General features: G+C 35.3%; 1 protein-coding gene and 1 long non-coding RNA gene across 38 annotated transcripts in view; one reads left to right on the top strand and one right to left on the bottom strand.

Annotated features, from left to right (window-relative positions):
* Positions 1 to 20,230, bottom strand: part of LOC112649610 (uncharacterized) — a 29,992-nt gene extending 9,762 nt beyond the window's left edge. For all 3 annotated transcript variants that reach the window (XR_003129671.3, XR_003129670.3, XR_007413970.1), the window contains exons 1-2: positions 20,107 to 20,230; positions 8,605 to 8,889 (exon numbers count right to left, since the gene is read on the bottom strand). This is a non-coding gene — a long non-coding RNA (uncharacterized LOC112649610). The remainder of the gene's footprint in view (positions 1 to 8,604; positions 8,890 to 20,106) is intronic.
* The window catches only part of PTPRD (protein tyrosine phosphatase receptor type D), a 2,185,700-nt gene that overhangs the window by 515,653 nt on the left and 1,644,318 nt on the right, over positions 1 to 25,729 (top strand). The window contains exon 1 of one of the 35 annotated variants that reach the window (XM_049116092.1): positions 19,815 to 19,831. The exons of the other annotated variants lie outside the window; for them this stretch is intronic. The gene's annotated coding sequence lies outside the window, so the exon portion shown is untranslated. Of the gene's footprint in view, positions 1 to 19,814; positions 19,832 to 25,729 lie in introns of those variants that run through there. 35 annotated transcript variants of the gene reach the window in all.

The following is a 25,729-nucleotide window of genomic DNA, read 5'->3' as shown; positions in this document are numbered from 1 at the left end:
TTTAGCAAATCACATAAATATTCTGTGACTTGAAGGTTTTTTGTTTTTAATTGAAGTGCATATTTACTTGGATTTCTTTAATTTTTCCTTCATGCCCTTTCTCAGTCCCACAGTTTCCCACAGGATACCACATTTCATTCCCATGGTCTAAGATCTTCTTGGTTGTGATAGTTCTTTAAACTTTGATTTTGATGACCTTTACAGTTTTAAGGATTACTAGTTAAATGTTGTTTAAAATTGATATTTGTCTAATGTTTTTCTCATGGTTACACTGGGGTCATGGTTTTGGGAAGAAAGATCACAGAAATGAAGAGCCATTTTCACCATATCATACCGAGGGTACATACCATCAACATGAATTATAACTGGTGATGTTAATCTGATCATCTTGATGACATCATGCTTGTCAAGTTTTTCTACTGTGAAGTTATTCATTTTTTCCTATCTCCATACTGTGGGACTTGCAAAGATGTATCATCTACACTTAAGAAGTAGGAAGTTCGGCTCTCTCGCCTTGACACTGGAATATCTAAATAAATTATTTAGAATTTTTCTAGATGAGAAATTTTTCATTTCCCTTATTTATCTAGTTGGTTAAAATTTTTAATGATTTATTAATTTCCACACAGGCTCATGCATATTGGTTTTGTGGCTAAAATTTTATGAGCTTTGCCACTGGGAATTCTTTCATTTGAATTTTGTGTCTATTTGTCACATACCCATTATTGTGGAATTTTTTTTTTTTTAATACTTTCTTCCTTTTTGGTACTAATAGATATTCTTGGATCATCTTTTATATTTCTAGACTTGGTATTACAGTCAGCAACTTCTCCAATGAGCCTTGGTTCCTTTTATTGGAAAATAGTATTTGAAACCAAGATTTAGATGCTGAGCTTGTTGCTAAATATTTGTATGTGTATTCATCTGTATTTATATTAAGCTAAACATGAGTTTATACTTATGTTTCCATTTCTAATGTACTGCCACATGAATTATTCAACCTTTTGCCCCCTACTTATCTATAAATTCCGCACCCGCCAACAGGCAGATATCTGTCTCCTACTATTCTCTATCCAGTTAATTAACTATCAGCTATGGTACAATGTTTATGTGCAGTTCCTCTTGCCTTCAATCTTAAAGACTACCCTCATTTCCATGTTACTCAGGTCAGTAGCTCTGCCCCCCACTCCCTCCAACAAGGCTGTTTCATACATTTGTACGCAGCTAACTTCTTTTGTCACAGTGTAGGTTCTATCCTAGTGTTCCATAACTTCCTAAATTTTAATTTTTTTATTTTGGAATTTTAAGTTTCACCTTTGTGTTGTAAAATTCTATATGGATATTGACAATTGCATATTGTCGTATCTACCATTACAGTAGGATAAGGAAAAGTTTCATTGTCCTAAAATCCCATATGCTGCACTCAAACCACCTCCCCCTCAGCGGAACTCCTGATAACCACTATTCTGTTTACCTCCGCTGTTGCTTTCCTGTCATCTGACATACTGTCTTCTTTCACTTAACAATATGTATTCATGCGTTTTCGTATGGCTTGATATCTCATTCCTTTATATGGCAGAAGTATTCTATTGTATGGATGTACTAGTTTGCTTTAAAGGATATCTTCGTGGGCAGCCCCGGTGGCTCAGCGGTTTAGTGCCGCCTGCAGCCCAGGGCGTGAACCTGGAGACCCTGGATCGAGTCCCACGTCGGGCTCCCTGCATGGAGCCTGCTTCTCCCTCTGCCTGTGTCTCTGCCTCTCTCTCTCTGTCTCTATGAGTAAATAAATAAAATCTTAAAAAAAATAATAAAAATAAAGGATATCTTCGTTGCTTCAGTTTTGAGCAGTTATGAATAAAACTATTATAAATATTTTTGAAGGTTATATATACAAATATGCTTTTAATTCAGTTCTAAGAATGTGATAACGATATTTTATGGTAACATTTAGTTTGTGAAAAACTGCCAAATGGTCTTCAAAGTGGATGGATTATTTTAAACTCCTACCAGCTGTAAGTAGAGTTAGAATTGTTGTTCCACATCCTCACTAACAATTGATGATTGTCAGTTTTTTGGATTTTTGTCATTTTGATAGGCATGTAGGATACCTAAATTGTTGTTTTAATTTGCATTTCCCTAATAGAAAATATCAAGAATATTTTCATATGCTTAGTTAACATCTATCTGTCTTTCTTGGTGAGGTATTTTTTCAGACCTTTGCTTGTGTTTTGAATGACTTTTTTGTTTTCTGTTAAATTTTTCTTGAAAGATTTTATTTATTTACTATGAGAGACACAGAGAGAGAGGCAGAGACATAGGCAGAGGGAGAAGCAGACTCCCGGTAGTAAGCCTGATGTGGGACTCGATCCCAGGACCCCAGGATCACAACCTGAGCCAAAGGCAGACACTCGACTACTGAGCCACCCAGGTGCCCCTCTTACTGTTGAATTTTAAGACTTTTTTTTTTTTTTTTTTTGGATATAAGTCCTTAATCAGAGATGTCTTTTATAAACATTTTCTTCCGGTCTGTGGCAAATCTTTTAATTCTCTCAATAGCATCTTTCACAGATATGATTTAGTTTCAATAAAGTCAAAATTGTTGGTTTTCGTTTTTCATGGGTCTTGCTTTTGGTCTCATATCTAGATATTCATTACCAAATTGAAAGCCACATTAGTTTTTTTCCTATGTTTCCTGCTAGATGTTTTGCACTTCTATTTAGGCCTACAATCCTTTTTGGCTTAATTTTCTGAAACTTATGTCTATATCTAGATTCTCTCTCTCTCTCTCTTTTCTCTCTCTCTCTCTCTCTTTCTCTCTCTCTCCCTCTCTTTCTATTTTTTTTTTTTTTGCATATACATCCAACTGTTCCAGAATCATTTGTTGAATACATTCTTATTTTCCACTGAAGTGCCTTTACTGCTTTGTCGTCTCACTAATGTGGTTTTGTTTTACGAATGCCTTTTTATCTTGATTATTATAGTATTACAGTACATCTTGAAATCAGGGATTGAGTAAATCATCCAATTTTGATTTTCTTTAGTATTTTATTGGCCGTTATTTATCATTTGCCTTTTTGTGTAAATTTTAGAATCTAGTTGTTGATATACACAAAATACCTTGCTAAGATTTTTTAAGGTCTTCTTTCTTTCTTCTTCTTTTTTAAGATTTTTATTTATTTATTTGAAAGACAGGAAAAGAGAGAGAGAAAGCAGACCCCCCTCCCCCATTGAGCAGGAAGCCCAATGCAGTCTCCATCCGGGGCCTCTGGGAACATGACCCGAGCCAAAGGTAGATGCTCAAAAAATTGAGCCACCCAGGTGCCCCAACGATCTTATTTCTTGCTAAGATTTTTATTAGAATTACATTAAATCTATAGATTATGTTAACAATTGCTATCTTGGCAATATTAAGTCTTCTGACTCACATCTCTCTATTTATCTAGATTCTCTTTGATTTATTTCATCAGAGCTTTGTAATTTTCCACATATCTGTATACCTTTTGTTTAATTTGTATGTATTTTATTTTTGTGCTGTTGTGACTTTTTTTTTTTATAATTGAAGCTCCAATTATTTATTGCTGATGTATAAGAGGGCAGCTGATTTTTGCGTATTAACCATGTATTTTCTGACTTCCTTACTCATTCCTCAGTTCCAGGAGTTTTTTTTTTTTTTCCTCCAAATTTTCATTTAAATTCCAGTTAGTTAACATATAGTGTAATATTAATTTCAGGTGTAGAATTTAGTGATTCATCAGTTACATACAACATCCAGTGCTCATCAAAAGTGCCCTGCTTAATAACCATCACTTATTTCATTCATATCCCTGCCCACCTCCATTTCCAGGAACCGTCAGTTTGTTCTTTTTGGTTAAGAATCTGTTTCCTGGTTGGCCTCTTATTTCTGCCCCCTCTATGTTCAACTGTTTTATTTTTTAGATTCCATGTATGAGTGAAATCATATGATATTTGTCTTTCTCTGACTGATTTATTTCACTTAGCATAATACACTCTAGCTCCAACCACACCATTGCAGATTGTGAATAATATTATTTTTATGGTTATTAATATTCACATATATATCACATCTTTATTCAGTTGATGGATATTTAGGCTCTTTCCATAACTTGGCTATTGTCAATGCTAATATAAACATCAGGGTATATATGTATCCCTTCAAGTCAGTATTTTTTATCCTTGGGTAGATACCAAATATTGCAATTACTGGATTGTAGGGTAGTTCTATTTTTAACTTTTTGAGGAACGTCCATACTGTCTTTCAGAATCACTGCACCAGTTTGCATTCCCACCAACAGTGTAAGAGAGTTCCCCTTTTTCCTTTCTCTGCATCCTTGTCAACATCTGTTGCTTTCTGAGTTGTTAATTATAGCCATTCTGACAGATGTGAGATGATACCTCATTGTAGTTTTTATTTGTATTTCCCTGATGCTAAGTGATGTCTGTTAGCCACTCGGATGTCTTCTTTGGAAAAAGGTCTATTCATATCTTCTGCTCATTATTTAATTGGATTATTTGTTCTTTTGGATGTTGAGATTTTTTAAGTTCTTTGTATATTTGGATACTAACACTTTATCAGATATGTCATTTGTAAAATATCTCTCTCATACCATAGGTTGCCTTTTACTTTTGTTGATTGTTTCCTTCACTGTGCAGAAGCTTTTTATTTTGATGAAGTTCCAATAGTTTATTTTTGTTTCAGATATGTCATTTGTAAAATATCTCTCTCATACCATAGGTTGCCTTTTACTTTTGTTGATTGTTTCCTTCACTGTGCAGAAGCTTTTTATTTTGATGAAGTTCCAATAGTTTATTTTTGTTTTCCTTGACTCAGGAGACATATCTAGTAAGAAGTTACTACAACTAATGTCAAAGAGGTTACAAGCTGTGTTCTCCTCTAGGATTTTAATGGTTTCCTGTGTCACATTTAGGTCGTTTATCCATTTTGAATTTATTATTGTGTATGGTGTAAAGACAGTCCAGTTTCATTCTTTTGCATGTTGCTGTCTAGTTTTCCCAACATTTTTTGTTGAAGAAACTGTATTTTTTCCACTGGATATTCTTTCCTGCTTTGTCAAAGATTAGTTGACCATATAATTGGGGGTTCATTTCTGGGTTCTCTATTCTATTCCATTGATCTATGTGTTTGCTTTTGTGCCATTACCATAGTGTCTTGATCACTCAGCTTTGTAACATAACTTGAAGTCTGGAATTGTGATGCCTCCAGCTTTGCTTTTCTTTTTCAAGGTTGTTTTGGCTACTCGGGGACTTTTGTGGTGCCACACAAATTTTAGGATTGTTTGTGCTAGCTCTGTGAAAAAAATGCTGCTGGTATTTTGATGCAGATTGCATTAACCGTGTAGAATGCATTGAGTAGTATAAATATTTGAACAATATTCGTTCTTCCAATCCATGAGGATGGAATTTTTTTTTCAATTTTTTTGCTGTTTTCTTCAATGTATTCTATCAGTGATTAATAGTTTTCAAGTCTTCTACTTCTTTGGTTAGGTTTATTCTTAGCTATCTATGGTTTTTGGTGCAATTGTAAATGGGATTGATTCCTTGATTTCTCCTTCTTCTCTTCCAGGAAGGTTTTGTTTTTGTAGATTCATGACTATGTGTTTTTTTGAACCTTCAAAATATGAGTAATAATAATTCTTTCTTGGTAGTTTAGCTTTAAAAATAATTACAATATTACATACATGGCCAAAACAGAATCTCACACATAGTAAGAGTTTACTAGATAGGAAAAAAAAAATTAATTGTAATAAGAAACTTTGATGTAGAGATTGTTTTCCTAATTTATTTGAAAAATACTAAAGAAATATATTTTTTCTTACTTCAGCTATTAATTAAAAAGTAATTAAAGAAGTTTGTAGTTATGTGATTCTAAGTTCTCTATAACTGATTTTTCCTTTAGTTTGAGACAAAGATAATACTGTCAATGTGTGTAATTGTTCTTAGTGTTACTTTCTGTGTAGAATTTCTTTTGTAAAAATTGAGAATCTTTAACATCACTGTATATTATTGTATTGTATTTTGTCTGTACTACTTCAAAGATGCTGAATCCAATTCAAAGGAATTACAATCTTTAATTAATTTTACTGAGAAAGAAGTACAGATAAAGGTTAGAAAAAATTATAATACTTTTTTGACCTTTTTTATTGCTTTAGGTTGCAATTTAAATAATTAACATAATCAGTAGTGAGGGGATAGAAGGACTTGAAAAACTGTATAGGGACAAAAATGATGCAATTGAGAGAAGTGTTGAAAGAAAAGGTGGAGTGAGAGGTGCATGAACCAGAAGAGTTGATGTATAAACTGCTCTCTGGATCTAATTGGCCCATATATTACTCCTATAACAGATATTTCCACTTTTATTGAGCAAAATCACCACATTTTATTGCTATTAATATTTCTTATTTTCAAGCTTCACACAAACCATTTTAATTAAAAATGGCTTGATTCAAGTCTGAAAATCTGAATATGAACAATAATCAAACGTCTAGGGGACATATTTTGAGAAAGTACCTGTTAAAAGAACTGAATTGTGTTTCCCCCCAAATTCACTGGTTTACCCTAACACCCAATGTAGCTATTATTGGAGAGAGGGCCTTTAAAGAAGTAATTAAGGTTAAATGAGGTCACACGGGTGGGGACATAATTTGGTAGGACTGATGTCCTTATTAGAAGAGGAACAGACACTAGTTTGCATGTGCACAGAGAAAAGATGATGTAAAGAGACTGTGAGAAGGTGACTGTCTACAAGCTGAAGAGAGAGGCCTTAGGAGAAACCAAACCTGCCAATACCTTCATCTTGAACTTCTAATCTCCAGGCCTAAGTGAAAATAAACTTTTGCTATTTAAGTCACTAAGTCCATGGTATTTTGTTATGGCAGCCCTAGCAAATTAATACAGTATCCTAGTGCACCATATACTATGTGTCTATTATATGCTAGATAATTGTAATATAAGTATGCTGAACACTGACTACATAGTATTTCTTCCTTTATAAACCATATAGTTTTGTAGATATTTATTATTTCAAAATAAGAAAAAAAATTGAAACCAACAAGATACTGAAACATCTCAGCTTGTTAATTTCTCAACAGAGTCATACTATCAAGGAGTATGGCTTCTGATTCTTGATTATCACTTTTTGTTTACCTCTCTCTCTCTCTGAAACAGAGAACAAAAGTCATTATCTATTGGAAATACCACTATTTTTAAAAGAAATTTAATTAGGAAATCAAGATCTTCTTTTACTGCAAAGGCTGAGTCTCAGTGGATGATTAGATTGAGTGCTAATCCAGTCACCTACTCACCTATTCACTTGCTACATTTGAATACTATAAATCTGAATATCTGCATGTGAATTTGTGAAAAAATGGAAAACATGATTCTTAAGAGAAATCCTGGGAGCAACTCCACTAGAACTATTCATAACTGACAAATGGTCAGAGAGCTTGGAATTGGTGTGTGGAAGAGAAAATTAAATTCCAGTAGGGAAGCTGGCATAATATAGTGTCAGAAACCAAGGGGCTAATGTTCACAGCATGACATTTTTCAGGTGCTCACATTCTTAGACTTGCAATTGAGTATCACAAAGTGAGTCTTTTTGTTTGTACTCTGTTGAAGACAAGCCTCACCAATCTTGCTGCCTTCTAATAGTCTGGTGGTCTTCCCATTGGGTTACCATCTCCAGCCTGGCTATAGTCAGGACAGATATCTTATCTCCATTCTTTGTTAGATAGATAGAAGTCGAACAGTGTTCACAGGGCAAAGCAGAACAACGAAAGCCATTTTGTGAAGAGATGAAGGGGGTCTAAACTTGCGATGATAGAACAAAATCAAGCTGCCAAATCTAAATGGCTAAATGGGAATTGGCAGCCTACACACATACACACAAATACACACAACACGTTTCTGATGAGCAAAGATTATATTGATAAATAAACTCCTTAATATAGTGGAAATAATCTGAATCTGAGAGTGAAGATAGATTGCAAATACACAAGATGCTTTTGATTTCAGCTACCTCTTCTTCTTTATGGATATGCTTAGTGTATATTAAGGGGCCAAAAACAAAACCAGCATGTAAGTTAAATAAAAATGCAAAAAAGAGGAGAGCATGTTTTTGTGCTCATTCTTCTTGTCATTTCATGGTGTTTCCACTGTTAATGCCCTGTTTCTGTTCCAATTTGGTAATAAAAATGCTTGTTCAATTCTGGTGGAATTAATAGGCACAATGTTAGAAGGTACATTAACAGCACTTGTAGTTACATTATGTTGCAAGTATTGTCCTAGAGGAGTTAAAAAAAAAACTAGAGGAGTAAAAAAAAGTAGTCACTTCTATTTTATTCTTAAGGTCTGCAGAGTCCGTATCATGTGAGATATACTCTCAATATTATGTAGATGAAACTAAATCATTGTTATATAAAAGGATATGAATGTGTGACAGACTAACCCAAAGGACTAGAGAATATGATAAATATCAATTATATTCCATATATAGAATATATTCTATATTGTTTTTCATGTTATTAGTTATAAAATATTTCAGGATGAATTATCTTTCATGTTACTCACCTTGAAGGCAGTCAAGACAGGGGTTACTGTTTACCTTTGCATGATGAGAGAGCCAAGGTTTGGAGAGATAAATGTTTTCCAGTACCTTTCCTATTCCAGTCTGCAAGTGGCAGATTTGGAACTTCAACTGAATATCAGTTCTCATTCCTTTTCTGGTATGCCTTCTCATATATACGATTGCCTTTCTTATAAAGCAGAAACAACTCTATAATTCGGTAGTATTCCTGGAAGTGTTAATTTCAATGGATCAGTGGAATGCATTCCTGGTTACCAGAGTTGAAAGCTCTACAGCAAAGAAACACAAAATTACATCATAAATATGGAAGGAAAATGTTTAACTTGTGATCCAGTTTGTGTTGGAGTCACTTAACAACAAAGACCCCAACAGCCAATTGACTAACATTTATTTCCAACTCCATGTTCTTCAGTAGTTTGAAATTGACCATGGTGGATGTATTTACATCAGAGAAACAAGCAAATGCTATGTACAACAGGGCTTTTTTTTTTTTTTAATCTATAAAGATAGTTAAGCAATATTTATTACCACATTGGGGTGTGGGGTGGAGCTATAAGTAGTAATAGAAAATTTATGAACTTTGGAGTAAAAAGGTCTTTGGTTTGAGTTCTGTCTCTACCACTAGAGAATAGAATGACTGGCCAAATTACTTATTCTCTCTGAGTCTCCATTCCCTAAGAAGTATAAGCAGCTAATAGCCTCCTTGCAGAGCTTTGGGATTAATGATCATGTATGTAAGTGCTGATATATAAAAAACAATCAATTTTAGGTGTTATAATTAGGATTAATTAGAAACTTCACTAGTTTTTCTTTTTGTGACAAGTTTCCACGTGACTAAACTTAAAATCACAGTGCTCTGCGGAAGATGTATGACATTGGAGAAAATATTTTTTTAAACAGGAAAAAAATCGTAAATTCCATTAGGCTCTTTAGAAACAGGTACCATTATAATTCTAGCTATTTATTGTTACTACACAATACAACAGAATAGAAAATCCAGCAAAGAGAGAGCTACTTTTGCCAAATTGAAGTAACAGGAGGTAAATGGTACTGCTCTCCTCCAAAGGATCTGTGGATTTATAAATTGGTTGGAAGCATAGGGTTTTGGTTATTTTGTTTCACATGATTCACAGCGCCAAGCACTGCACTCCTAATTTTATCCTGGGGCATCCATTCAATAGTTGCTTGGAGAGAATAGTGCCACCAGCCGCGTCCTCATAAGCACTGCCAAATACCCAAGTTTCTTTTTCCTGTTTGGAGAGGAATACACTCTCAAGAGCATCTATGAAGCCTAAGATACATACATTTTTTTCAAGATGACAAACCAACTCTTGTACCAAAGTGAGCATTTAGATTAGGAGTGAGATTTCCATAGGAAGCATCTTGTTCCAACAGTCAGGGACTTGAGGAATATGACACAGTACAAATATTGTGAAATCTTCAAGAATACATAAGGCTGGTTTTTAGTAGTGAAACCAGCAACAATACAGGAGCAAAACAAGCACATGATGACAAAACACCAAAAATTAGCTTTTGTTTAGTAGAAATGCCAAAGGGCTTAACTGTTCTGGGAATCTTAGACCAAGGGAAAGTCCCTTTTTGGTCCTTCAGGCACATTGCATTGAAAAAATTTAAAAGAAACTTCAATGTATGCTAATATCATAAAGAGGACACTTAGGAAGTCCTTCCACTGAGTTGTGATTTCAGGTTGAAAATAACATTTTTAGAGGTCCCCCATTTTTAGCGTATTCTATGAAAAGTAGGAAGCAGGTCAAAGTGAGTCATATAGATGATTATGTATTTGTTGTTTTGAAACATTGTAATAAAAGTATAATTAGTGGTTTTGATTAATGAAGTGGCTAAAGGGTCTCTCTTCAGAAGAAAATGAACTACAGAACCTTGGTTGGGGATCAGGAAGTCATTGAAATAGGTGTTAAATTTGGTATTGCTTCTTTGTGTGCAAATAGATAAGTATATCTACAGGACAGCAGTTCAGGTTCTGAAATGTGAGGTTATATTGGTAACAAAGCTTTGTTGTTTCCCTTTTAAAGAGCTGTGTCCAAATCATTAGCTGATTTTGAGAAAGAAGAATAGCCTCCAGAATTGGAGAAGGACCAAGAGTTCACTGAATAGACCACTTACATTACTAGAAACAAATATTTCACTTTCTGTTCCAAGAGAAATGACACTTTGCTAGGAGATATTAGCATCAGGAAACTTGAATATTTTTGGATGAGTAGTTACTTACATGCAATCTCTAAAATAATGCCTTCTGGAAATTTGCATTTGCTTCAGTGGCTTTATCATACCAGCAACATGAAAAGACTGCTAATAAGTAAGAAATCTCTGAAATAGAGACCAGTCTTCCCAGTCTCTCAAATGGAATTGGTCATGATAAAAATCCCCTTACTCTTTTAATCACTGGCAAGTGCTTTCTGTCTCAGTTTTTCAGGGAAAACATTTAAGAAAAAAATCACAGGCCCACTTCATTGTATCTTGGTTGGATTTCCAGTCCTTCTACCTGTACCTTTGAGCTCTTCAATATATTGGTAGAATTTGAGGTCTGCCTTCATAACTATAGCAATCTGTAAATTCTTTAAAAGGATATTTCCTCTCAGGCCCTGGGGATTCAAATGTATCAGACCAAAAATTTGATTTTATTTGTAATGAAAATGGGAGAGCACTATAACAAAAATCAAATGGTCTACTGATGCAAGCAAATAAAATAGGCCTTCTCCCGGGGCGGGGGGTGCGGGGGGGAGAAGCCTGATGGAGTTTTTGCTTTAAGCATGAAAAGTAAAACCATCTGACCATGACAAAACTGCATGGTATTTTGTTTTTTGTCAAAAATTCTAACTTTTATAGGGCTGGTGGCCAATGACAGAAAACAACCATGGATCCATTGACTATGCAACTCTGCACCAGTTACCTTGGATTAGAGTTGTGTTCTCAGGCAGTAAATATGTGCAAACTCGAAATGATGAGTTTCTGGCTCCCTATAAAGCAACCCCTCCCTTTTAAAATTCAAACCACAGAAAAATATTAGGCAGAGGAATTCATTTGAAAATTAGAGAGACAGTGCAGCATCCTAGAGAAGGCATATTATTGTGTATATTTGGAAACATCTTTTTATACCTAATTGGATTTCTCTGGTTCTTAATTAATGTTACAATTCAAGTCAGCTATTGACTGCGTGAACTCTTAAGTTTGGAGGAAGTAATTGTGGAGCTATAATTTCAGTTTAGCACTCTGCTTTAATATGTAGGACACTGACCTAGACCATGAAATAGCAGATCAAGCTTTTTGTCTCATGGTTTTGTGGACTAACTGCTTAATGTCCTTGAAGCTCATTTCCTCTTTTACAAGAGAGAGGATGATTTGGGAATAATAAGACCAAACCTACTCTGAGCTTCTTGGAGAGAGTTAACCTTGTGGAATTCCTGATGATGGTGTTAGTAAAAAGGAAGGAAAGAAGGAAGGAAGGAAGGAAGGAAGGAAGGAAGGAAGGAAGGAAGGAAGGAAGGAAGGAAAGGAAAAATATCCTTAATCACAATTCTCTGACTGAAATGAGTTTGAAGTCATTGAGGAAAAAAGAAAAAAAAAAAACAGGTATCAAAGATCAAAACATTTTTCACTCTTCAGAAACATGAGAGAATAGGAAGGCTAGTCTTCTCATAGTTTTTGTCTCATTTGAGGTCAACTGGACTTTGGAATATCTATCATTCAAATTCAGCAACTAATTTAGTTATTTTACAACTAATCAAGTTTAAAGTACTCTGTTGGGCACAAAGGTGATAAGTTGATGTAGCATAATCCTCAAAAAACTCACAGTAGTGTCAGTGATAAATATTTAGACAGCTCATGGTTCTAAAAGGCAGAATTAAATGAAAACCTCTTGAAGTATAAATAATTTTCAACAGAAACAAAGAGAGGGGACTAATTCTGATGAGGATAAACAGTAGACAAAGAGAACCCCCCAAAAATGTCTTTTAAATTATACATTAAAGACTGAAAAAGACCTTACTAAGTGAAAAATAAGGGAGGTGCATTCACTACAAGCTGAGAAGAATACCTTGAGAAACGTCTAGAAAACTTAAGGTTGAGGGAACAAATTATCTATATAGACAGCTATGAAGGGATGTTTTAGTCCTAAGGTTGACTAATTTTTTTTTTTTTAATATTTTTTTTTCAATTTTTATTTATTTATGATAGTCACAGAGAGAGAGAGAGAGAGAGGCAGAGACACAGGCCGAGGGAGAAGCAGGCTCCATGCACCGGGAGCCTGATGTGGGACTCGATCCCGGGTCTCCAGGATCGCGCCCTGGGCCAAAGGCAGGCGCCAAACCGCTGCGCCACCCAGGGATCCCCCTAAGGTTGACTAATTGTAGATGTCTATGAGTTTTGTAAGTTGAGGACTATCCACTGTAACCTGGAGATTCTGAGTGTGTGTGTGTGTGTGTCTTTCTGTGTGCATGTGTGTATGTTGTATTGCTACTCATGCTTTCTCTCAAAGCATGGTATTGCTAGATTATAAAAAATATGGAGTACCTTCCAGGTTCCTTCAAACCTCATGTTCAATATCTGAAAGTTATATCACTTTCAGACCATAAGTTTCTAAATTTCATATGTTTATAACCAAGTGTGAATGAGTTCAAAGCATGGTACTCCCAAATATGACATTTTGGCATATTAGTTATTTTAAACTGAAGGTATTTGAGAGATGCAGGTGCAGAAAAGACTCTGACCTCTCTCTTCTCTCCTGAAGCAGGTCATAAGATCTTGTGAGATGTGGAGGAAAGGAACAAACACCCTTATTTCCAAAGATAAAAGACATCAATTGGAACCCAAATATGAACAAGCTTTGCTGTTTCTGCCAGTTTACTACTCTTAGCTAATAGTCTTGTCCTATCATGTTTTTCTACAACTTTCCATAATTCATTAAGCCTAAAATAATAATAATAATAATAATAAATTTAGAATTAACTGGGATTTTTTTTGAATCTTCATTTCCCTGTGTCATAGAAAGTTAAATTAATGTTTTATGCTTTTCTCTTGTTAATCTGTCCTTTTTTAAAGTCTAAATTATAGGACTTTAGCTGGAAAACATAGGGAGTAGTAGGAAAATATTTTTTTCTTTCTTATACATGCATATGATGTTCACTTGATTAGTGTTAGATTGTTTTATTAGGTATGCAATACCTCACCTCTACTAGGTCTCTTCAGTTCAAAGATATGAAAACCATGACTGAAGGATATTAAATGATCTGCCAAGTTTACCAAACTAGTTAGTAATAGATCTGAATTTAACTGCCCCCCAAATGCCTGTCTTGTTTTTCATAACTCTTTTTTTCTACTGTAGACAATAAAACACAGCAATTTTCTCTGTACCCTTTTATTAACTGAGACTCCTTTTATAATAAAATTAGCAGATTAACAAGGGAGAAATAAACAGAAACTTAATAACATGCACACCTCTTACATATATGGAAGATAGCCAGGAAAATTGAGTAACTCCTTGATATGGTCCAAGCTACCACCTTAAATACCATCACTACCTAAAGACTAAAGATGTCAGGGGCTGGGGAGAGCCAGTGACAGGAGGTTTTCAGGTACAGCAAGGGTTGGTTGTCAGCTCCTTGCCTTCTCCAGTGATAAAAGTTTCTAGAGCTTTAGTCATGATCCTCATATTGTAAAGAGGGAGACATTTTCTCTCTCTCTCTGTCTCTCTTTTTTTTTTAAGATTTCATTTATTTATTCATGAGAGACACACAGAGAGAGGCAGAGACACAGGCAGAGGGAGAACGAGGCTCCACAGAGGGAGCCCAATGTGGGACTGGATCCCGACACTCTGGGATCACGACCTGAGCTGAACACAGGTGCTTAACCGCTGAGCCACCCTGGCGTCCCAAGAGAGGGAGACATTCTTAAAGCTGAAATTTCTCTTATAAATGTAAATGTCCCAGGCCACCTGGGTGGCTCAGTGGTTGAGTGTCTGTCTTTGGCTCAGGGCGTGATCCTGGGGGTCTTGGGATCCAGTCCTGCATCAGGCTCCCTGCATGGAGCCTGCTTCTCCCTCTGCCTATGTCTCTGCCTCTCTCTCTCTGTGTCTCTCATGAATAAATAAATAAAATCTTTTTAAAAAAAAGTAAATGTCCCTTACGAAAGGGTAACTTACACTTGGTTTCCAGAGTCTCTTCTGTATCTGTACTTCCTAAAAATATCCAGTCTAAAATAACCCTTATGCCAAAGAGTCATGTTAGGGTGGCAAATTCAGCTCCCTTTCACTACTTTACTGGACTGGTCCCTTCAGTTCAATAGACGCTTTAAAGATGTAATTAAACCTAATTTGGTACTGACAACTATTATGAAGTGGAACACATTTTTTGAGGGAAAAGATGAGAAATATTTTTTCCCTCCACTGTTGACGGGCTCAGTTTTATAACTTGAGTACCTATGTCAGTATGAATTGGTTAAAACTATGACAGAAGTAGAACACTTGAATTTTGCTGAATTTACTAATTTTTTTTTCAGACCTTGACATTATTGCATACAATAATGTATTGGGACTCTTGGTTTATTTGCTACAACTTACTGCCTTTATGTGATATGATTTCTACTGCCCAGTTAGCAAAATTTCTCTGCCTTGGAGATAATCTGCAAATGATACTAAGTTGTTATATTAAAATTTCAGAATACTGCATGCGATTCTATTTTCACAAGTGTTCCTCATGTTCATTCTTAGGACAATAAAATGTTCAGATGATGCCTACAAGAAAAAAATATATTTTATCTCTAATTTCCATGTTTCTTCAAGATTAACTGATTAACCAAGGTCAAAAAGTGGGAATTTTGAGTTGGGATGATTCAGAAATTCCAAGATAAAAGGTGTTTAGTTATACTTAGCTTTTGATAAGCTTAAGTGAACTAAACTGTCAGGAAATTATATATATATAATATAACTTTTAAATATATATATAAATATAATATAATTATATATATATATATATATATATATATATATATATATATATAAAACTTTGAAATGAGAAAAAAATGACTAAGTGTCTGTCTTGCTTTGGGTACCATTCCCAAAGTGACTATCTACTTTATAACCCAGAGGTGAAAACTGGTGGTAGAAAACTAATAATAACAGATGATCCATAAAAAAGCACATGGATTGTGTTTGATGGAATGCAATTGGTTGCAATTGATTATTGCCCTGTAAATAGTGGAGACTTACATCTTTTGTAAGCTCATTTTAGAATTTGTTATTGCCTAGATATGTATAGTTATTTGAATTTGCTTTTGGACTGGTTATAACATCTTAACCATTCTTCTCATTAATGAGTTAAATAAATCAACACAAGATTATTTAAAATTGTATGGGTGTCATGATTTTACCATTTTTTCAAAAATTCTTTTAATATTATAAATCAGTGGTTCCAAATTCTGATGTGCATTACATTCCCCTGGATATCTTGTTAAGACACAGATCATTGGGGCCGATTTACAGAGTTTCTGATTCAGTCTCCCTGGGTGGGGACCCAGAAAGGGAAAGAAGCAAGTGCCAGGTGATACTAATGCTGCTGGTCCAGGGACTATATTGTCAGAATCAGTGGTATAAATCAAATCATAGTGACCCAGGCTGATGATTACAATCCCAAGAAACTTCCACTTTATCTAAGCAAAAAGATATTCATTTTAAAACCTAATCTGCAGTCCTAAACTATTTTCAGGTCCCTATGTGAAAACAATGTCACTATTCCTTTCATTTTTTCCCCTATGGCTGGATAAATCAGCCTCTTAAATCTCCTGATTTGGGCATTAGAAATCGTGGCAGCTTCTATTAAGTAATATGATGGGGATAGGAAGGTATCATAGAAGACAATATAAGATTCACTCTAGACCAATTATGTAGTTAATTACTCTAGTGTGTGAACTTAGCCTTCAAAGCAATCTCATTCGGGCTGAGGAAAAAGCTACTACAGACAATTATGGGATGTGTGTGATGTTAGAAAGGGGAAGACAGAGCTATTGTGGGAAGAACAGTATAAATGCTGAGCAGTGTAATCTGAAATAAACATAAATAGAACTGTGTTTTCCCTGAACTGTAGTCTTCATTGCATAATAGGTCCTTTCCATTCTAATTTCTATGATTCATTTGCTCATTGGGACAAGTTGTATATTTTTCTTCTTTCCTCTTTTCTATTGCAAGATATGCATTATCCTTCCTATTATGACTATAGAATTCAATCTGCATTTCCACTGTCAGACAGGAAGACATCAGAAGAGAGTAGTTTAAATGAACATTTTTTTCTTATTTAAATCAAAAGAAAATCCTGATATCCTTAGATGAATGCCATATACTCCACCTAAAGATGTGACCATTGTTCTCCTTTTGTATTATCACATTCTCTAGAAAAAGATAAAAGGGAAAAAAGAAAAAGAAAATGAAAAAAAATGTAAAAGCAATTCTTGTCATTGTTATGTTGATCGTGGGAAAAATATAGACAAAACTTTCAAATACTTGAAGTTGGCTTTTTAAAAAGCCTTTTGTGAACCTATAAAACATAAGGTAAATTAATTCTAATTTGCATGCAATTTGTCATTTATTGAGAGGTTGGTGGCAATTAAGAACTGCAATTTGTTTCTTAATACTGTATTTCTCTTTTATGCATATTGAAAAAAATACATCAACATGTTTCTGTTATATTCAAGAGATTACGATGGTGCACTCTAGTGGACAAACTCAACACTTGAAATTATATACTAAATTTCTGTAAAGGTTTGATAATTTAATACATACAAGCTGACCTTGTTTAATTCAAATAGAAACTCAGTAATGGCACTTGAAGGAAGTAGAAGACAATGCATTATTTTAAGAGGAGAGAGTTTGTGGATGGGACAATGTCTGAGTCAATTCAGATTTAAAAAGCAGTTTTTTGGGGCACCTAGTGTCTCAGTTGGTTAGGCATTTGCCTTCAACTCAGGTCAGGATCTCAGGGTCCTAGGATTGAACTCTGCCTCTGGCTCCCTGCTCACTGGGGAGTCTGCTTCTCCTTCTTCCTGTCCATCCCTCCTCCTCACCCTACTTGTTTGTGCACACGAGCTCTTTCTCTCTCAGATAAATAAATAAAAACATAAAAAAATAGAAAGCAGTTCTCTTTTTCTCCCTTCTCTTTCTTTTCTTCCTGTTTTCATTTTCTTTTAACCTATAAACTCTCAATTCAACATTATAAAGCAAATATAAAGTTGGCACTTGAAAGCTGAGGACATAAATGAAATGTGTCATTATCATAAATTTCAGAGCCATTTTTAGGAGATTTTTAGCTTAGTGGAGAAAGTTATTTTGGCAAAACCATTATGCAATGGTACCTCTTCATATCCCTTGCCTATGGGTTGTCAAACAAATAGAACACCAGAAGCATCTAATATAAAAATTCCTGGAAGACTTTTAACTGTTTGATACTCAACACTAATATTACAAAGAGTAAATATATATCTGAGTAATACCTTAATCTCGAGTGTTTTTCTGAATGCTGTGATATTTTGAGACTAAGGTTTTTGCCTATGTTATCCTAAATTATCTGCTAATAATGCATACTTTAATTGGAATCCTCTAAAATAATTTTCATATTACCTACATTCTTTAAAAATATCTATAGGTTAAGTTTACTTTTAGCTGTTTTTTTTTTACATTTTTTTTCTTTTTTTTAAGATTTATTTCAGAGAGAGAGAATGAGAGAGTGGGAGAGGATGGTGGGATAGAGGGGTGTGGAGCAAAGGGAGAGGGAGAGAAAATTTCAAGCAGAGTCCCAGCTGAGTGCAGAGCCCAATGTGGGGCTTGATCTCATGACCCTGAGATCACAACCTGAGCCAAAATCAAGAGTTGAATGTTTAACTACCTGATTTACCCAGGTACCCCTAATTTCTAGAGTATTAACTTTGAGACTTTAACAGATAGCAGTTTTTTTTTATGTTTATGATGTTTACAGATTGTACATAATTGGGAAAACAGTAATTTGTTTATCCTTATATCTAATATATCCATGACTAAAATGTTAGGAAAAAATAATACAGCAAAAAGAAAAGGTTTCCTTCTGTTCAAATACTAAACATCCAAAATCTCTAGTTCAAAGTAAGATCATACTTCTATAAATAAAATCTTTTTCTTTCAAACATTCATTAATTAAGGGAGCTATCAAATAATCAGTTATCAATTAGGAAGAGCTATCTAAGAAGCATATACCATGAGTTACTTTTCATATTATTGAGGAAATGGTTAGTGATGTGGAAATGCTGAAGTTCAGAGCCAACAGCCAAAAAAACCTCTCGAAACATTTTCAGTGCAAAAAAAAAAAAAAAAAGAGGTGTTATTACAGCAAAGGACTGGACAGGGCAGAAAAAGCTGCCCTGGGGTTGTGAGGAGCAATTGATTACATACTTTGGATTTGGGGGAGGTAAATGCACAGGTAGTTTCCAAAAGGACTTTCATATGTTAAAGAAGATTCCAGGATCCTGGAGGCCTGGCTATTGTCAAGCTGCAGGTTATAAAGAAATTTAATTTTATGTACATTTCTTTTGCTTTGTTCTCCACATCAGTTAGTACAAGCAACAGCCTTGTTATAATGGAGTGGCCCAACAGCTGCCTGAAATTGTAACTGCCTCCCAGAACTAAATGTAGTCATAGTTTTGATTCTCTAAAACTTACCCCATATTTGGTATGCAAATCCCTGAAGAGAAGGCCCAAGAGCATTCTCCAACATGGAAGTTATGGATATTGGCAAGCTACTGAACATGAGTGTGTGAAGAACATTTCTATCTAACCCTTTATTTCAGTTCAGGCTCACTGAGGAGACTCAATTGGGCCTAACATAATCTTAAATTTGAACATACTGCTTCAGGACAAGTACAATGCCATTAGAAAGATAAATGAGATGGAAGGAGTTGCTTCTACTCATTCTCTCTGATTCACTTAAAAGAATTTTGTTAAATTCAACCAAGCATGTACATATCTATTCAAAACAAATTAACTTATTTTATTTTTGGCTTTTAAAATAGCCCTTACGTATACATGGAAGATACCCAGAAAATTGAGTAACTCTCTAAAATGGCTCAAGACAACACCTTGAGTACCATCATCTGCTAGAAAGAAAAGATATTGGAGGGCGGAGAAGCCAGGCACGGGACACTATCAGAAGGCTATTGAAGGTAAGGGTGTTATGCTGATGTAGGTCAGAGCCTTCTCCACTGAGAAGAGCTGCTAGAGACTTAGTCATCTTCTTCTTCCTGTTATAGAGGGAGACACTCTTACAAATGGAAATTTCCCATATAAATATAAATGTCTCTTATAAAAGGGTAACTTCTATTTCATTTTTAGAGTTTTCCCTGTGTCTGCTGTGTCTTTAAAAATAACCAGCTCAAAATAATCCTTATGCCAAAATAATTCTTATGTATATTTTGGGATGGCAAAATTTCCCCCTTACCTGCAACAGTGCCTAGCCTTCTAATGAGATTGTATACCTTTAGTTTTGAGTTACTGGAATTTAGCTGGAATTAGCATCCTGAATTACATGGGCTTTTGTGGAGGGTAAGATCTACCTGAAGAGAGTCCAGTGTTCTTTTGGAAGGAAGATAAAGGATGATTCCATGGTTCCCATTGTGTCCTTTGTCCTTTTACCATGGCAAGCACTGGAATAGCTGGAAACTATGATAAAAGGCTTCTATAGTGGAGGCCTTCCGCTGACCATTCAATTATATATAAATTTTTGAGGGTTCTAGAATTTCTTTTAAAAAGTTCTGTCAATAACAGTTATAAATCTTCCCCCATTCCTCCAATCCTCTAGTTTTATCCTCTAAATGTCTCTGGTCATATGTCAAATCTTTGTCATTACCTGGAAGTCAATATAGAACCTAACCTCAGAACCTCTCTCTTTCTGCACAAAGTAGAACATAAGATGCATTGCTTTAAATGCATTCCTTTTGGAGGATTGTTTCTTTTCTTTCATGTTCTTATGACCACACCAGAGGCAGTGTAATTTATGTGGAAATTTACTTCAGCTGATGCTGGTATAAAATACCTAATGCTTCACTAACGTCTTGGTTATTTTCCATTCCTTGGTTGACTTTTCACCTCTTCAACTTCTTTGTAAATATTTGTTGCATTACATGCCCTCTGTTGAACAGTCTGTAATGTCCTCTATGTTCTGTGGGCTCTGTCTTAATGGGATGGGGGCCCCCAAATGTGGGTCCATCCGATTGGGTGGAAGCTGGCAGCACCATCAGTGAAAGACTTCCCCTGAGGCAGAACAAAGGGAATGGAAATTTATTGAATGCACTGAAAGGGAGCCATGAGCAGGACAGAGGAAGAGACTGTCTGAGATGAGGTAGGGGTGGGGGCGTAGGGTCACTGCTGTCAGTAAAGGGTGGAGTGAGGGGATATGGGAATATAGAATTTTCCCTTTTTTTGGTAACTGTGTCAGATATAAGTAACTCATTGGTCAGCAAAGGCTGATAGATATTTTGAGGTGGGTCGCCTAATGGGCCTGTTTGTATTCAGCTCTGTGGTCACTGTGGGCCCTTTAGCCTTGTTCTACATTCCATTGTTCAAGCCTGTTGCCTTAAACCTGCCTCTACATGTTCCTGACTGGACTCAGACTGATCTAGTAGTGCACTCAGTTGGTTAGCTCATCTGAGGCTAATGCTTGATGTTAGTGTAAATAAATGTGTGTGGCAGATTCCTTATGTTATAGGACTTGGTGTCCTCTTCCTGCCTAGGTTCTTGGTTGCACCACTTCAAAGAATGAAGAGGTAGACCAGATGAAGAGTGGTGTACAGCAAAGCAAAGTTTAATTAACAAAAGTATAAAGCTCCTGGGGTGGGGGGTTCAGTGGGACCCTAGTGGGTTGTCCCCAGAGTTTCTGAGTTTAGGGGCTATTATGAGCTCTTTTGAGGAACTTTCTGAAGCAAACAGGGAATGCTGAGTCATGCCAATCAGAGCTTATCTGTCTAGTTATTAGGTTAATGTCCATGTGCTGATGGTCTTTTTTTTTTTTTTTCTGACATTTGGGGACTTAGGTTTTTAACTGCCCATTGCCTATGATATTGACAAATGCTTCTGTGGTTCATTGTCTTATTTTAGGACATTTTGCAGAAGTCCTTTCTGCAAAGACTGCAAAGCATAATGTCAGTGCAGTCCTGTCTAAACTGTTTTACAACAGGATATCAGTGTTGTTTTATTTTAGCTGTCCTGACTACATATTTTCTTGTTGGGGACCTTGGCCCGATTACCTAACTCTCCAACTAACTACTAACACTTATAATTATTGTAAAACCTTCTAGATCTTTCTGACTCAAATGCAGGATCTCAGAAATTTAAGAAACTCTAGGAAGTTCACCAAAGTAATATATCTGGGGATAGAGATGGAGCCAGGAACCAGCTGTCCTGACATCCAATTGAGTGCCTTTTTATCTCTTTATTACCTCATATTTTATAAATATTATATTTCTGCCTCTGCTTATAATTCTCCATCTAACACAAATTCACTTATTTTTATAACCAGAAATAATAATCCCACATTGAATACCTATGTAAAATTTCCAAGGTTCAACAACTTATAAATTTTAAGACAGATTGTCTGTAAAGCATTGCTTCGGTGCACTAAATAATACTCAAGTGGCTTGAAAGAGTTAATTCAGCTTGCAAAAGAGCTTAATTTATTCCCAAGACATAGCCCATACACAAGGAGAATATGGCTCATTAAATCCTTTTCAAAGACTCCCGATAAAGAAGTGTGTTTTTGGATCAATATTATGTTCCTGTGGACTTAACGGAATCACAATTACTCTTGGGAGGAGGCTAGCTTTTCCTTCTGGGTGTGGAACTCTTTTCAAAGATGGATGTTGTAGCTATGGTTATTCATAATTCTGTTTATAAAGCAAACTATTAAAAAAGACTAAGAATTAGGTGATCTTTTATTCATTAGTTTGTTTGTTTTTCTTTCTAGCAGCTAATAAAAGAGGTTACCCTCCTGTAGGTGTTTTATCTGGTTGACGCTCTTTGCACCCTCAAACTTCAGCTAGTCAGATTCTCTATTAGAAACATTGTGCTTCATGACATACTCATATTTCTCAGAAGTCAGAAACAAGAATTAAGAACAAGCTTGCTTTACTAGGTGATTCTTTCTCCAAGTCATATACTGACTGCAACACCTAATTCATATGATGAGGCAATAAAACAGTGTCTACACATTGTCAGACAAGTATATGAAATCTTAGAAATCACGATGATTCTTTTATATAATATAGTGAAGTGATTAAGAATAAGGACCCTGGAATCAGTTCCTGCTTTTAAATCCTGGCTTCACCACTTATTGGATTTGTGGCTTCATGCATGTTACTTAAGTTTCCTACTCTGTTTCCTCATCTGTATACTGGAGTAAAAGTCCTATCTTCCTCTTTAGAACATAGCTGACAGGACTAAATTAAATGAAAGAATATGTATGTGAAAAGTCTGGCATTAGTATCATATGAATGCATATTGTCTATAATTATCACATGGATATTTATAAACATCTCCATTACTTTTAAATATGCAAGAAGAACTTCATTAGTGTAGTTGACAAATATTATCACAATTCCATTTTTAAATATTCTATATATTTATATATATTATTTTAAGGCTTCGTGCCCTACATGAGGCTTGAACTCACCATCCTGAGATTGAGTCATGTGCTCTACTGACTAAGCCAGCCAGACACCCCTATTATAAACCACCTTTTTAAAGGCAGATTTTACATAGCTTTATAGATTACAAAGTCAACATGGGCAGAGACACCTAAAAAATATCTCTGCCAGCATCTGTTGACTATCTCTACAAATTGTAACAAATGTTATCTACAGGTTATTAAGCACAACATTGTTTGTGTGATTATGAAAGAGTTCACAACAGTGCCTTCTTTCCAGAATGTGCCAATTTAGCAGGTGGATTATTTTGAACTGAAGGAACTTGAGACCTTGTGGGCTCTAGAGAAACTTTTGCCTCTCCCTTATCTACATAAAAGAACCTAAATTGGGGGTCTTTCACAGATAAGGGTTATTAACAGAGATACATTTTATCTGAGTGACCCATCTGTATGGCAGGGCGAACATCTCATTACCAAACATCTGCTCTTCTTATAGTGCTGTGGAGTACCTTTCTTTCCTCTGAAGTCCCAGCCACTATCACCTTCTCTTTAGTTCAGAGTGACATGTAGACCTCATTTTGCCTGTCTTTGGAATTTCCATGTCTATGTGGATTCCTATGCCTATTAAACTTGATTTTCTTCTGTTAATCTGTCTCGTGTCAATTTAATTCTTAGTCCATCTAAAAGGACTAATTTTAAATGGAGTAGGCTGCGGAAAGGCTTATATTTTTTTAGTTTAATAAACTGATGGAGCTATTCACATCTAAATTATTTTTAGCTATTTGAAATTTGTCCTGTGTTTATTATGAAGGCAGAAATAATACAGCATTTCATTATATCTTCTGGGTGCTCTACTAAGTTCATAAATTAGAATGGCAAAATGTATAAAATATTCTATGATGACTAAAATATATGAAATACTACCTAAGAACCTCAATGAGCCATTAACAAAAAAATTCAATTGCTGTTCATTTAAAGGGTCATTATTTCTGGATAGGTTAAGTAATCTCTACAGGGTTGCAAGCGCCTTTTTCCTACATTCACCCAAGAACATCCATGGTCATACACCATGAAATATTCAAACACCTGGCAAAAAGCATCAGATATTTCTTCTCACTTCTGAAAGCCACTGACATACCATAAGAAGGAAGAATATGCTACTAAGAGTTAGAGGGAAGATGGGGCAGAAGAAAGATATTTGGGTTCCTTTGCTTCTCCACTTGTGCAGCTACATTAAATGCCAAACAACTTTTAAGGCTAATTGTATATCTGAAAGTTATTTCAGCTCTGTAAAAAACAAATCATTCATTTTAAGGACTCATACATAAGTCAGTTATTTTTGAGTTTCGTGTAGTTTTATTCCTTATTGTTTTGCTTATATAATGATCTTCAAACTATATTTCCTCATGATAAAATTTGTTAACATACCATCTACTTCCATTCATTAAGTACATTATACACATTATACATCAGTGTAGGGATCCCTGGGTGGCGCAGCGGTTTGGCGCTTGCCTTTGGCCCGGGGCACAATCCTGGAGACCCGGGATCGAATCCCACGTCGGGCTCCCGGTGCATGGAGCCTGCTTCTCCCTCTGCCTGTGTCTCTGCCTCTCTCTCTCTCTCTGATGACTATCATAAATAAATAAAAATTAAAAAAAATATACATCAGTGTAAAATTAATTATGTACAAATTATCTGTAAAATATTAAAATGTAATATGAAAAAACAAAGTATATTTTATCTTTCATGGTTAATAACATGATTCATTTTGTTTTTCTATCCCACATAGAAATTGGTGCATCATAAATGCTGAGTGTTTGTTACAGGAAAAGAGTGAAGGAAGGAGAAAGGAAAGATGAAAAGATGGATGGTTGAATGGATGGATTAGGATGAAAGAATGTAATTAAAGGGAAGGAAGTTTATGATATTTGACTGGGAAAAATAGAGTGAGAAATGTTTGCATTTAACCTGGATCTTTTTAGCTATGTGGCTTTAGCTTTAGTTTTCACACCTGTTGAAGAAGAGGAAGAAGAAGAAGAAGAAAGAAGAAGAAGAAGAAAAGAAGAAGAAGAAGAAGAGGAGGAGGAGGAGGAGGAGGAGGAGGAAGAGGAGGAAGAAGAGGAGAAGGAGGAGGAGAGAGGATGATAATAATCACTTCATGTATTTTGAGAATTAAGTCAGCGTGGGAAAAATGCCCACTTTCACAATACCTTAAATATAATAGATGCTCCATAAATGTCAGTTTCCCCTCTTTTGCATAGCTTGGCCTGATTTTACCTTAAAGGCAGGTTTCTCAGTATTTTCAAGTTACAGTTGAACAGATGATTTGAAGGTGGGGAATGACACCGTTCCAACTCTTCGCACATCTCCCTCCTGTGCTTCTTCTTTTGGGAGTTTGCCACTAAGCAGGCGCCTTTTTTTAACC

Source organism: Canis lupus, chromosome 11 (assembly GCF_003254725.2).
Source record: "Canis lupus dingo isolate Sandy chromosome 11, ASM325472v2, whole genome shotgun sequence".
In the NCBI taxonomy this organism is placed as follows: domain Eukaryota; kingdom Metazoa; phylum Chordata; class Mammalia; order Carnivora; family Canidae; genus Canis; species Canis lupus.
Note: the sequence above shows the minus strand (reverse complement) of the source record. Positions and strands in the feature narration are given on the sequence as shown.